Genomic DNA, 12,016 nt, shown 5'->3' with positions numbered 1-12,016 from the left:
GAGTTCCAGATCCTCGATGCAAGTCCAGAGAACGCTCGGTGGTTGAAGCGGTATCGTGCTGGAGGTCTTGGAGGATTTGTCACCACCAGAGAGCACCAACCTCTAAGCCAGACATCTCAGGGTCTTGCAGTGAAGGGCTTTGTGAGTCATCCACGCTATTTTTAATTGAATTTGTGCCTCATTGGTGGAGCCAATTGAGAATTTTACGGTCAGGGGCTTGTGGCAGTTTCTTTTAGATCCTGTGACGAGCCTAATTGTGGGAGGCTCCTAGTCGAGCCGCTGTAGACCTGGGAGGCCACAAAGCGTTGCTCAACCCTAATCTAGCCTAGGGATTACTAGGGCTTGTACTACCAGTTTAAAGTCGCTCGGGGGAGGAAGGGTTTTAATTTTTTCAGGGTGCTCATTTGTAGGTGTGCCCCTTTGGTTGCGGCACTGATACGCTTCTGCATGTTAATGTTCCCGTTGAGTGTTCTTCCCAGAGATCTCGCTGAGTCGATAACTTGGGGCTGGCAGTTAAGAGCTGTTAACTGTTACAGCCATTCCTCAATAATGGGTGACTCGTTGGGAGGAGCGATTAGGAGGAATTCAGTCTTGATGGTGTTTAGTTTGAGGTGGTTTTCTGCAAGCCAGGGCTGAATTTTTTGTAGAGTTGAGTTAGGATATCTGATGTCATCAGGTGAGGAGACTTTTAGGTACAATTGTGTGTCGTCCACATACATATGAGAATGAATGTTGGATGAACTCAGAATCTCAGTAAGAGGCTTCATTTGTCCGGTGCACCTTTTGTGTGGTCGAGGTTCCTTTATAATTGGAGAAACAATAGAATTTATTAAATGAAACTCAAGAAAAGCACACATCCAGAACTCATGTATTCAAAGTGCTCTGTCATGTGGTAATGAAAAAAAAGGGGGCAAAGTGAAATAAAATAATTGCATATGATCACACAATTTTGTAAAGGCGGTAAGCCAGAATTTATCCCAGAATTTCTGGTTTCACATTGTGCAGTTCATCCACGAGATGAGAATCTCGTTCCTTTTTATGTTTTACATCGAAAGTTAATAATTTGTCTTTAATTCTTGGCACGTGAGGTTAGAGCATGGGTGGCAGACAAAAGCCACAGGAAAGCTCAGTTGGTTGTCCACATTATGAGTATGCTTTGCTTCACCCCACGTACAGGTTACAGCTCCTAGACCCACACCCTGCTGGCAACAGTGCAGCCCTTGTGCATGCCACAGACCTCACTGGCCCCCGAAGACCGGTTTACCAGTACCCATGCACTAGGCTATTGCCTGTTTGAAGCTATTAGGGACTGAAGGCCCTTGTGCCACAACTCATAAAACACTGAAAGAAAAAAGGTACTGTGTCATCATGTTTCTTATACTGCCACACCTAGATAGCGCAAAACTGTCACAGAGCATCTTTACAACACATAAATGTTACCTCATACACATCCTACTAACTACCATACACCCAGAAACCACAGGACACACAATCCAGCTCAATGCACATTAACTCTCCATCTGCAGGGCTCCATACACCAGACATCAGAGGTCTCATCATCTGTCACAAGTTTGTCGTTCTCTTCATGACATTATCGCATAAGCTAGATGTCCTTCTTCCCACAAGCCACAGCATCCATCATGTGGAAGGTGCACAAAACAAGGGAGGAGGGCTTGCTGTCATCCATACGTCCTCCTGGTTTCACCCTCTAAACAAGCAAGTGACACTCAATTCCGTGGAGCTCCTGACATGCCCCTTCCCAATCCCTGCAATTCAGACAGTTGCCGTCCAAATCTCAGATGTCCTTGCCAAGTCATCCAGCTGACTCACTCACACCATCCTTCTGGGTGAACTCAGCCTCCCAGGTAACATGGATATTCTCAGCGTGGTATCACATCAGCACCCAACCAACACACTCCAGAGATCATATCTGTGAGAAAAGGGGTGTATTATATGGTGTGGTTGTGCGATATCACTGTGTGATGCGCTCATAATATGGACTGGAGTCCAGTCAGGCTTGCTTGTTATCCAAGGGTAGCCGTGGCTTTGAAAAGGTGTAAAACATTCAGAAGCACCAAAACACCGAAATAGTCACACAAAAGAGATCCAACACCAATTCATAAAAATAGATCTTATTTTTATACATTTTTAAACCCCAAACAAACAAACAAACAAAATCGGCTGGAGGGTTCTGGAGTTATAGATTTTAAAGTAAATTGTAAGTCACTGCTTTGTACACAAAATTACGACAAGCATTGGTAATCGAAAGGTTTGGAAGTGTTAAACTTTAATAAATCAGTATTTGGCTATTTTGGCCAGCCTTGAATGACCAACTCCGGCAGGGAGGAGACCAAGGCGGCCCTTTAGGGGTTGTAGGACAGTTACATTGTCATCGAAGCAGTCTCAAGTCAATTTCCAGACTCTGTGGGCGAACCACCATGGACTTCACCAGAGTGGTCCTGATACAAGATGCTCTGCAGTTGACAGGGAGTTTCCTGGAACCACTCCACGGTCCATGGTCCAGGTGGGGTCATTTTGGCCACAGTGGCGGTGTCTCTCGAAGTCCTTTTGGATCCAGCAAAAGTCTATTTGCTACTGGAGTACTTAAAAAATATTAGACAAAATGCCGCTCCAGGCCCCAATGGGCTTCCTGGGCATTTATTCAAGGCAAATATCGACTTTTGGACCAAAAACCTGACCCATCTGTACTGCGAATGTTGGCTCCGGGGGGAAGTTCCAGATTCATGGAGAGGCTCGCTTTTACAGCCTATCCACAAAAAAGGCCCAAAATCGGACCCTGCTAATTACCGCATGATTGCCTTGTTGGATATTGAGGGTAAAGCTTACGCTAGTGCCATCTTGAGGGACCTCGCAGACTGGTCAAGTGCATCTGGCATCCTTCCATTCTGCCAAACCGGATTTAGACCTGGGTCATCCACAGTAGATAACATCATCGCTCTCTCCTATCTGGCGCATCGCGCACGGACAGGCAAAAGCCTTCCACTCTTCGCCTGCTTTATCGACTACTCGGCGGCATTTGATGGGGTCGAACGCGCAATCCTGTGGCATAAGCTGGTCCAATGGAACATCAATCTGGGGCTGCTGAGAGCGACACAGTCCCTGTATCAAAAAACTTGGGTGCGCATCAAACTCTCAAGGGACCATGCTTCTGCTAAGATCTACACAGACAGAGGCCTAAAGCAAGGGTGTGTGCTAGCCCCATTACTATTCAACTTATACACGGCGGACATGGAGAGGGCCTTGACTGGTGCAGCCCTGGCCACTCCAAAGATCGGCAGACACAAAATATACTTCATGCAATATGCTGATGACCTGGTCCTTTTGGATCATACGAGAATGGGGCTGCAGAAGGCGTTAACAGCACTGGCCGCATACAACGACAAAAATAGACTTGTAGCTAATTGATCTAAATCGAAGGTAATCATATTTGGGCATTACTCAAAGAAAAAATCTTTGAAATGGAGGCTAGGGGATCTTTTGCTGGAAAGCACACAGCGCTACATTTACCTGGGCATTTGTTTTCAGGAGTCGGGGCTCCCAAGTGCCCATCTCAAGTCTATCAAGACCAAAGGCAAATCCATCACCTACGCCATCTGTAAGCTGCAAGCCTCCCTTTACAGCCCGTCTACTACGGCCATTAACAGAGTGCTTAAAGCCAAGCTCATGCCGGCACTCAACTACGCCCTTCAGGCATTCCCGGGTAAACTGAGTCACGAACTGGAAAAAATTAACTGCAGGGCATACAAGAAACTTTTCCACCTCCCAAGATGCACCAGAAATACCCTTGTTCGCTTGGAGTTTTCCCTCAACCAGCAAAATCTGGAAGAGCTGGTCGCCTTAAGTAAATACTACTTTTTAACGACGGCGGCACAAGAGAACACTCTGAAGGCAGTCCTGAAATGTATTTTCAGGGAGCCAGGGAACCCTTGGTCGGCCTCCCTTGAAGTGGCTAAGGCCCATCTTAACCTTGCCATGGACTCCTGGAATCCTGAATATGTTACATACTCCACAATCAAAAACGCGATTAAAAAACAAGTGCGCGCGCGGTCACGGGAACTGGATCTGGAGTCCCTGTGGCGAAGAAAAGACCTGCATGAGACCCTGTGTTTCCCGCACATCCTGAACTCCCCCCCCGCACATCCTGAACTCCCCCAAACAGCATCTCGCGCAGGCAGTGGGAAGTGCAGCCCTTCACAAGATCCTGGCCTACAGACTACACCCATTGCCCCTAAAAGAACTTTATCCATGTGGCAAGGCGAGCCCAGATGCACAGGTATGCAGGCTCTGCAGCTATAAACGGGAGTCATTGGCACATCTTCTTTTCTGTTGCCCCGCCTTGCGGTTGCCCCGCAGTCTTTATCTTAGGCCATTACTCAGACATTCTGGGTCAAGCTCTGCTAAGGATGGGATTTTTCATCTCTACACCCTGTCCAGAGTAATGCACATGGCCGCCTCTGGGAAGTTTATCTTTAAAGCACGGGCAATGCTGATGACTGCCACTGGTCAGACCACAGAGCCCTCAGCCGGCCCATGAACCTTTCTTCTTTTCCGGCTTCTTTGCATTTTTTGGATTAACTATACAACCTGACTTTCGAAATGTCCTTGATTTAAAAAAATTTTTTTTTTGTAACGTGATGACTTTTGTATCGCTGGTTTTATGTAATGGTTTTTCGTAACCAACAATAAAAATATTCATTCATTCATTCATACTGGAGTACTGGCCTCCAGTCTAACCAAAACCAGTGGCTCCGTGTGGTGAAGGCTAGTGTCCATCTTGGGCAGCCAAACTGCACTCTTCCAGGTCCAGCAGACTCAGGTGCAACTTTTAAGCGTCAGGACTAGGTCTTCCCGGCTACATGCCGGCTGTGAGTGGTGGTCAAGTAATTTAGGCTACTGATTAGCCAGAACAGGCTTTTTCAGCCCATGTGGTCCTGGTGCTGTCACGTGAAGTCAGCTAAATGACTCTTGGAGTTCACCTCTTCTGTCAGGGGCTCAGCAGCTACTTTTCCGTGCGCCAGGCAGCACCGGCACAGTCCTCTCTTTGCTAGCCCAAGGATCAGCAAGTGCAACCCAGCAGTCGGTTTATCCTTTCCTGACAGTTCTAGGGAACAGCAGGGCAGTTCTTTGGTCCTCTCTCTAGTCCAAATTTGATATGATGTCAGTTTGCCATATTTATGCATTGCCCTCTGGGTTGGCGTGCAGTGTTTCCTTGCTAATGGGCTACTAGGGCCTTTTCCGCCTGATGAAGACTTCCTGAAGTGTGTGGTATTTTGCTATCCCAGAGTGCACTATTCCGCCAACTCCCAAGATGGCGGAACCCCTCCATCGGAGGGACACCCACTGTGTGGTAACCGGTCTCCCCTCTGCCCCTAACGCCAACCTGTCTACCTGAACAGAAGAGCAGTCTCTCTCATGTATGTCCACCCTTTTCCCTTCAAGGCTGCTTCCACTTTGAAGCTCGCCTTTTGGGCTCACACTCTGTGTGACTTATTGCGAGGGTGAGGTGACACCTGGTAGTCGTTCACACTTCTCCATCTGCAAATGGCCACTAGAAAACTTGGGCAGCAGAGCGCTATCTTTCTAAAAGTTGCATTTCTTTATAGACATTAAATTTGACTTGGGCATCAAGTCAGGTTTAGTGTAATGATTATTTTCATACCGTGAAGTATCAACGTAGTATTACCATTCAGAAGTTAGCACAGCTGAGTTGTCAGCGTGTAACCCTACACTCGTTAATTGGGCTACTATCTTCTCCACAGTAAAAACAAAGATTTTTTTTTTTTTTTACTGTGACATATAGCAATACATCTCCTACTTTGTAATATACAGCATCCTGCCTTAGGACTCGATAGCCCTGTTGTAGGGATAACTGATATATATATGTTTTAACAAGCAGCAATGCAATAGGTCTGGCTTTAAAGCAATGTAGGTTGAATTCTATTTGCGGACTAATCTAAGGTTTTGTTTGAAAGTGATTGAAAGACCTGGTACTGGCTTGTGTTGCTTGTTTGGTAATGACAGTTCATGTCCCCTTATCTGCTGCAGTCTGAAAGGAACATCAAACAAACTGGCATATTTAACAGCAACTCTTTGTCTCCTCTTATCAAGTGGTAAGAGTATCTTTGCTGCTTTCAACGAATAGCACACACATGGATTTTGTGCTTGTCTGGGACTCTTTAACAGCATTACAGTGATGTGTGTGCCGCTGAAAGTTCAAGCTCCAGCCCATTGTAAACCAGATGTTCGAGGCATATGGGCTGCAGATGGTACATTTATGAAAAGATCGCCATCTGGTGTTGGGCTCGGATGATTGCACTTGTTTTTCTCTTGGAGAAGTCTTTTGTCGTCACGAGACTGGTGACTCCTCCTTTGGGTGCTAGTGCGCATGGGCATCGGCTCCATCCTTAGATTGTTTTTTTCCGCCATCGCGTTCGGATGAGGATCAAAGCGCTCCGGATCGACTTCGAGAAAAAGTGATATCTCGGCGCGTATTCCCTTTCCAATTCGACTGTATTGTTATCGAACGCGATTTCATTTCCATTCCGACGCGTTTCGACTCCAACAATAAGCATTTTCTTCTACGTCGACGAGACCGGGAGGCCTTTCTCGATGTAGTCCAGCCCAGAGTCCATGGAAAGGACTCCATTTAAGAGATGTCCAACGTGTGGTGCTAAGTTCCCACACAAGGACCTACACGAGGTGTGCAATCTTTGCCTATCACCTGAACACGAATCCAGGGACTGTGAAGCCTGCGCAGCATTCTCCTCCAAGTCGATGATTAGAAACCGTCGAGCCCGAAGACACGATGTATCGAGAATGCAGTCGGAGGCAATCCCAGAGCTGTTCGAGGCCCAGCACCCCGAAGAAGAAGAGGAAGATGAGGACGAGTCGGGGTCGGAAGTGGACGAGTCTGATGTCGAAGAAATCGACGCTCAACAAACCGTGAGTGACGACGTCCCCTTACCGAAAAACCGACCCCGTGTGGTCCCGACCCCGCCTTCGAGCCCGGTCAGACTACCGAAGAAAGTTTCCGACGCCCCGCCTTCGGGCCCGGCAACGAAACCGAAACACTCGGCCTCCCACCATGTCGGATCCGAGAAACGGTCGACATCGACACCGAAGCTCCATACAAAGGAAAGTTAACAACAACAAGGGGCCCCAAATTAGTCAGCAGGGACCTCGGGGAACATACTTTGTACATGCAACAATGGTCCCATGCATATAAGAAATATGAAAGGAATGAATATAGACAGAGTCAATCTATATTACGAGTGACATGTCCAGCCGGACAGTGGTTTTCAAAGTTTACTCAATATACACTTCGTTATAACACAAGGAGTACCTTCCACAATTCAACCAGTGTGGAACACAAGCCTGTGCCCAGCACTAACAGAACGGGTACAGAAGGTGAATATAGAGAGCGAAGAAGGGCTTTTTAAGCAAAGCACGTTTTCTGTCATTAATACAGTTGTACAGAATTTTTAAAACAAAGCACCATTACATCACATAGTAATCACGTTTAGTATTAGGTGCTAAATAGGTCGACGGCGTTTCAGACCCCCTAGTAAATCACGGGGACCATCATCAGGACATTTCAATGAAAGCCTTAACAATAATTAGCCTCTAATTGCCTAGAAAGGGAAAAGAAGAAAATATACACATTTAGATACACAGACTACAAAAGTTTTCCAAAGCAGGTGACTTGTAGTGACAAGTGAGGCACTCGACTCAAGGGCGGGTGGAATTCAAAACAAGTGCAGTGACGGTGTGGCGCGAACGAGCATGCTAGTGTCTAATGCCCAGTTTATAGAACCGCCAGATTACATGCACAGTCGGTAAGAGTTGTGACTCGAGGCGCTAAAATCCCGGTCGGGTGGATATATAACTAGTACATAAGCGAGTTGGCTCGAGCAGGCATGCTAATGTGAATTGCAGAGTTTCTAGAACCGCCAGATAAAATATGCATACGGTATGCGTTGTAGGTGCAATCTCGCCCATCGGTTACCTACAACGCATACCGTATGCATATTTTCATTGAAGACCACTGTCCGGCTGGACATGTCCCTCGTAATATAGATTGACTCTGTCTATATTCATTCCTTTCATATTTCTTGTATGCATGGGACCATTGTTGCATGTACACAATCCATACAAAGGAAAGCTCGCAGTCGAAACATTCCATGTCGAAACCGAAACATGCTTCGACGTCGAAGACTTACTCGACACCGAAAAAATCGGAATCGAGCAAATTCTCGGTGCCGAAAACACAGAACATTGACGGTCAGAAGCAAAGGCACCTTTCGGAACCAAAAACTTTGGTACCGACACAGGAGCATCAGACAGATCCAAAACAAAAGACTTTGTTTATCGATCTGCAAACTGGCAAAGTGGTGACAGAATTACCTAAAAAGAGGAAGAATGAACAGCTAGATGACAAAGCTCTTCCTCCTAAAAGAGAACAATGGGGACAAATACAACTCCTCTCCTTTCTCCTCGACCTAGAGACACACCCTCTTCTCCTCTTCCTCACACTATGCCAGCTATTCCTCCACCTTCTACACCAAGACCATCTACACCCCAAACAGATGTAGACAGTGATACAGGGGAGGGAGAACTTCATGGGGATGACAACACTGTCCCAGATGAAGCAGACCCATGGGAGAATTATAATGCAGGGTCAGATGATGATAACGACCCAGAATTATACCCCTCAAAACCTTCACCACCTGATGATAATACAGGTTTTGCACAGCTGATTAATAGGGCAGCAAAATACCATAAGGTAAAATTACACGCAGAACCTCAAATAGAGGATTTCCTTTTAGAAACGCTACCTGCTGCACAAAGAACATCAGGAACACTACCTATGCTGAAGGGTCTTCTCAATCACACAGCAGACATATTCAAAGACCCTGTGAGGGCTAGAGTATTAAACCCAAGAATTAATAAAAAATATAAGGCAGCCCCAAAGGACCCAATATTTATCAAGGGTCAAGTACCTCTGGACTCGCTTGTAGTCACAAACGCTCGTAAAAGAGCAAACTCATTATCTACAGGAGAAGCTCCTCCTCCTGATAAGGAGTCCAAGTTTATAGATGCTTCGGGCAAAAGAGTAGCATCCCAAGCAGCAAACAGCTGGCGCATAGCTAATACACAAGCGCTACTTGCACGCTATGATAGAGCTCATTATGACGAGTTAGAAAAACTCATTACACATCTCCCTAAGGAACATCAAAAGAGGGCAGACCAGCTCATACAAGAAGGGAAGATAATAACCAACACTTACATTAAGTGCGCCTTATACGCGGCAGACACTGCAGCAAGATCCATCAACACCAGTATCATGTTAAGAAGACATGCATTGCTCAGAGTCTCATGGTTCAAACAAGAAGTGCAAACATCCTTATTGAACCAACCTTTTGATCAAAAGACACTTTTCGGCTCAGGTACAGATGAGACTTTAGAAAAGATGAAAAAAGACACAGAAACGGCTAAATCAATGGGAGCATTACAACAGCCAACTCAAAGGGGTTCCTTTCGTAGGTCCACCTATAGAGGAGGGTCAAAGAATACAGGCACAAGCCAGCAATCTACCTCTTTTACACCAACATCACCCAGAGGTAATTCAAGAGGCAGTTACAGAGGTAACAACAACAAGGGTAGAGGTCGCGGAAATAACAACAACCGCAACTCCCCAACCCCAAAACAGTGACTTCATACAGCTCCCCCCAGACCATATAACACCAGTCGAGGGACGTCTATCACAGTTCCTCCCTGTCTGGGAAAACAACACATCAGACAAGTGGGTGAGACAAATTATCCAACATGGTTATTGCCTAGAACTCACAGCTACCCCACCAAACATCCCTCCCAGACAGCGTCCAATGAGTCAAGATCATCTAACATTGTTAAAACAGGAAGTACTATCACTGCTACAAAAGCATGCCATAGAGAAGGTTCCAAAACATCAGCAAGGGACAGGAGTATACTCTCTATACTTCCTAATACCCAAAAAAGCCGGGCCTCTAAGGCCAATTTTAGACCTTAGACCTCTCAATGCATACATAAATTCGGAACATTTCCACATGGTCACGCTCCAATAAGTTCTTCCTTTACTGGAGAAAGGGGACTTTCTTTCTACACTGGATCTAAAAGACGCTTACTTTCACATCCCAATGCACAAGGCCCACAGAAAATACCTCAGGTTTGTAGTAGAAGGACAACATTATCAGTTCAAAGTCCTTCCGTTTGGGGTCACAACAGCACCAAGGGTGTTCACAAAATGCCTAGCAGTAGTTGCAGCACACCTAAGAAGACAACAAATACATATCTTCCCTTACTTGGACGATTGGCTAATAAAAGCCAAGTCACAAGAAGAATGTCTTCAAAACACACAAAAGACCATTCAATTGCTGCACCAGCTACGGTTTACGGTGAACTACACAAAATCCCACCTACAACCAAACAAAGCTCAACAATATCTAGGGGCTACTATAGACATTGAAAAAGCCAAAGTATACCCCAATACAATCAGGATCCAAACAATGATCACGTTGATCCAAAGATTTCAACCACAACACTCACTAACAGCTCGAGTGTTCGTGCAGCTGTTAGGGATGATGTCCTTCTGCCTACTGCTAATACCATATGCCAGATTACAAATGCGTCCACTGCAAGAATGTCTAGCAACACAGTGGAATCAGGCTCAAGGTCAGATTACAGATCTGGTGTTGGTAGACGGCCGCACACATCGCTCTCTGAAGTGGTGGAACACAGCAAACATTTCCAAGGGGCGGTCGTTCCTAGAAACGATTCCACAAGTGATACTATCAGCGGATGCATCGCTCACCGGATAAGGAGCGCATATGGAGAAATATACAGTGCAGGGAAAATGGAGTGTACAGCAAAAAAGACTGCACATCAATTATCTAGAACTACTAGCAGTGTTTCTAGCATTAAAAGCTTTTGAAAAGCAGATCCTCAACAAAGCAGTCCTGATCAGAACAGACAACATGACTGCAATGTATTATATTCAAAAACAGGGGGGACACACTCTCTCCAACTATCCAGACTAGCGCAGGACATTTGGAGATGGGCCATTCCTCAAAAGAACTATCTGTTAGCCGAACACCTACCAGGAGTTCAAAATCAGATAGCAGACATCTTAAGCAGAGAGTCAGAACAAATACATGAATGGGAACTGCACAACCAAATACTGCAGCCATTCTTTCAAAGATGGGGACAACCAGAGATAGATCTCTTTGCCACTCATCAAAACGCAAAATGCCAAACCTTCGCATCCAGGTACCCACACCACCTGTCCCAAGGCAATGCGTTATGGATAAATTGGTCCAACAAATTTGCTTACGCTTTTCCCCTTCTCCCGCTAATTCCATTAGTGGTTCGAAAACTGCAACAACATTCAATGACAATGATACTAGTAGCACCCACGTGGGCACGGCAGCCGTGGTTCACCACGCTACTGCAACTCTCACAGGTGCCACATCAAAAGTTAAGAATATTACCCATGCACCTTACACAGAACCATAGAGAAATAATGCACCCAGATCCCAAACAATTGAACCTAGCGATCTGGCTCCTGAGGTCATAGAATTTGGATACTTAGATTTACCTTCAAACTGTATGGATATCATTAAGCAAGCAAGACTTCCTACCACCAGAGCATGCTATGCAGCAAAGTGGAAAAGGTTTGATGTATACTGTAACAGTAACAACATCAACCCTCTGGATGCATCCACTAAAGAGATTATTTGCTATTTACTACACTTGCAGCAATGTAACCTTGCTTACACATCTATTAGAGTACATCTTGCAGCTATAGCAGCGTACCTGCAAAACAGGCAACATCTTTCCCTGTTTAAAGTGCCAGCAATAAAAGCTTTCATGGAAGGCCTCAAAAGAGTCATTCCACCAAGACTACCGCCTTCCCCAGTCTGGAATCTCAACATAGTACTTACCAGATTAATGGGACCAC

General features: G+C 45.7%; 1 protein-coding gene across 2 annotated transcripts in view; it reads left to right on the top strand.

The window, feature by feature from the left end:
• LOC147729460 (uncharacterized) overlaps positions 1–12,016 on the top strand; it is a 229,076-nt gene that overhangs the window by 105,126 nt on the left and 111,934 nt on the right. The gene's annotated exons all lie outside the window — the stretch shown is intronic.

Source organism: Lissotriton vulgaris, chromosome 2_1 (genome assembly GCF_964263255.1).
Source record: "Lissotriton vulgaris chromosome 2_1, aLisVul1.2, whole genome shotgun sequence".
Taxonomy (NCBI): domain Eukaryota; kingdom Metazoa; phylum Chordata; class Amphibia; order Caudata; family Salamandridae; genus Lissotriton; species Lissotriton vulgaris.
The sequence above is the reverse complement of the archived record's forward strand: the minus strand, read 5'-3'. Positions and strand labels throughout refer to the sequence as shown.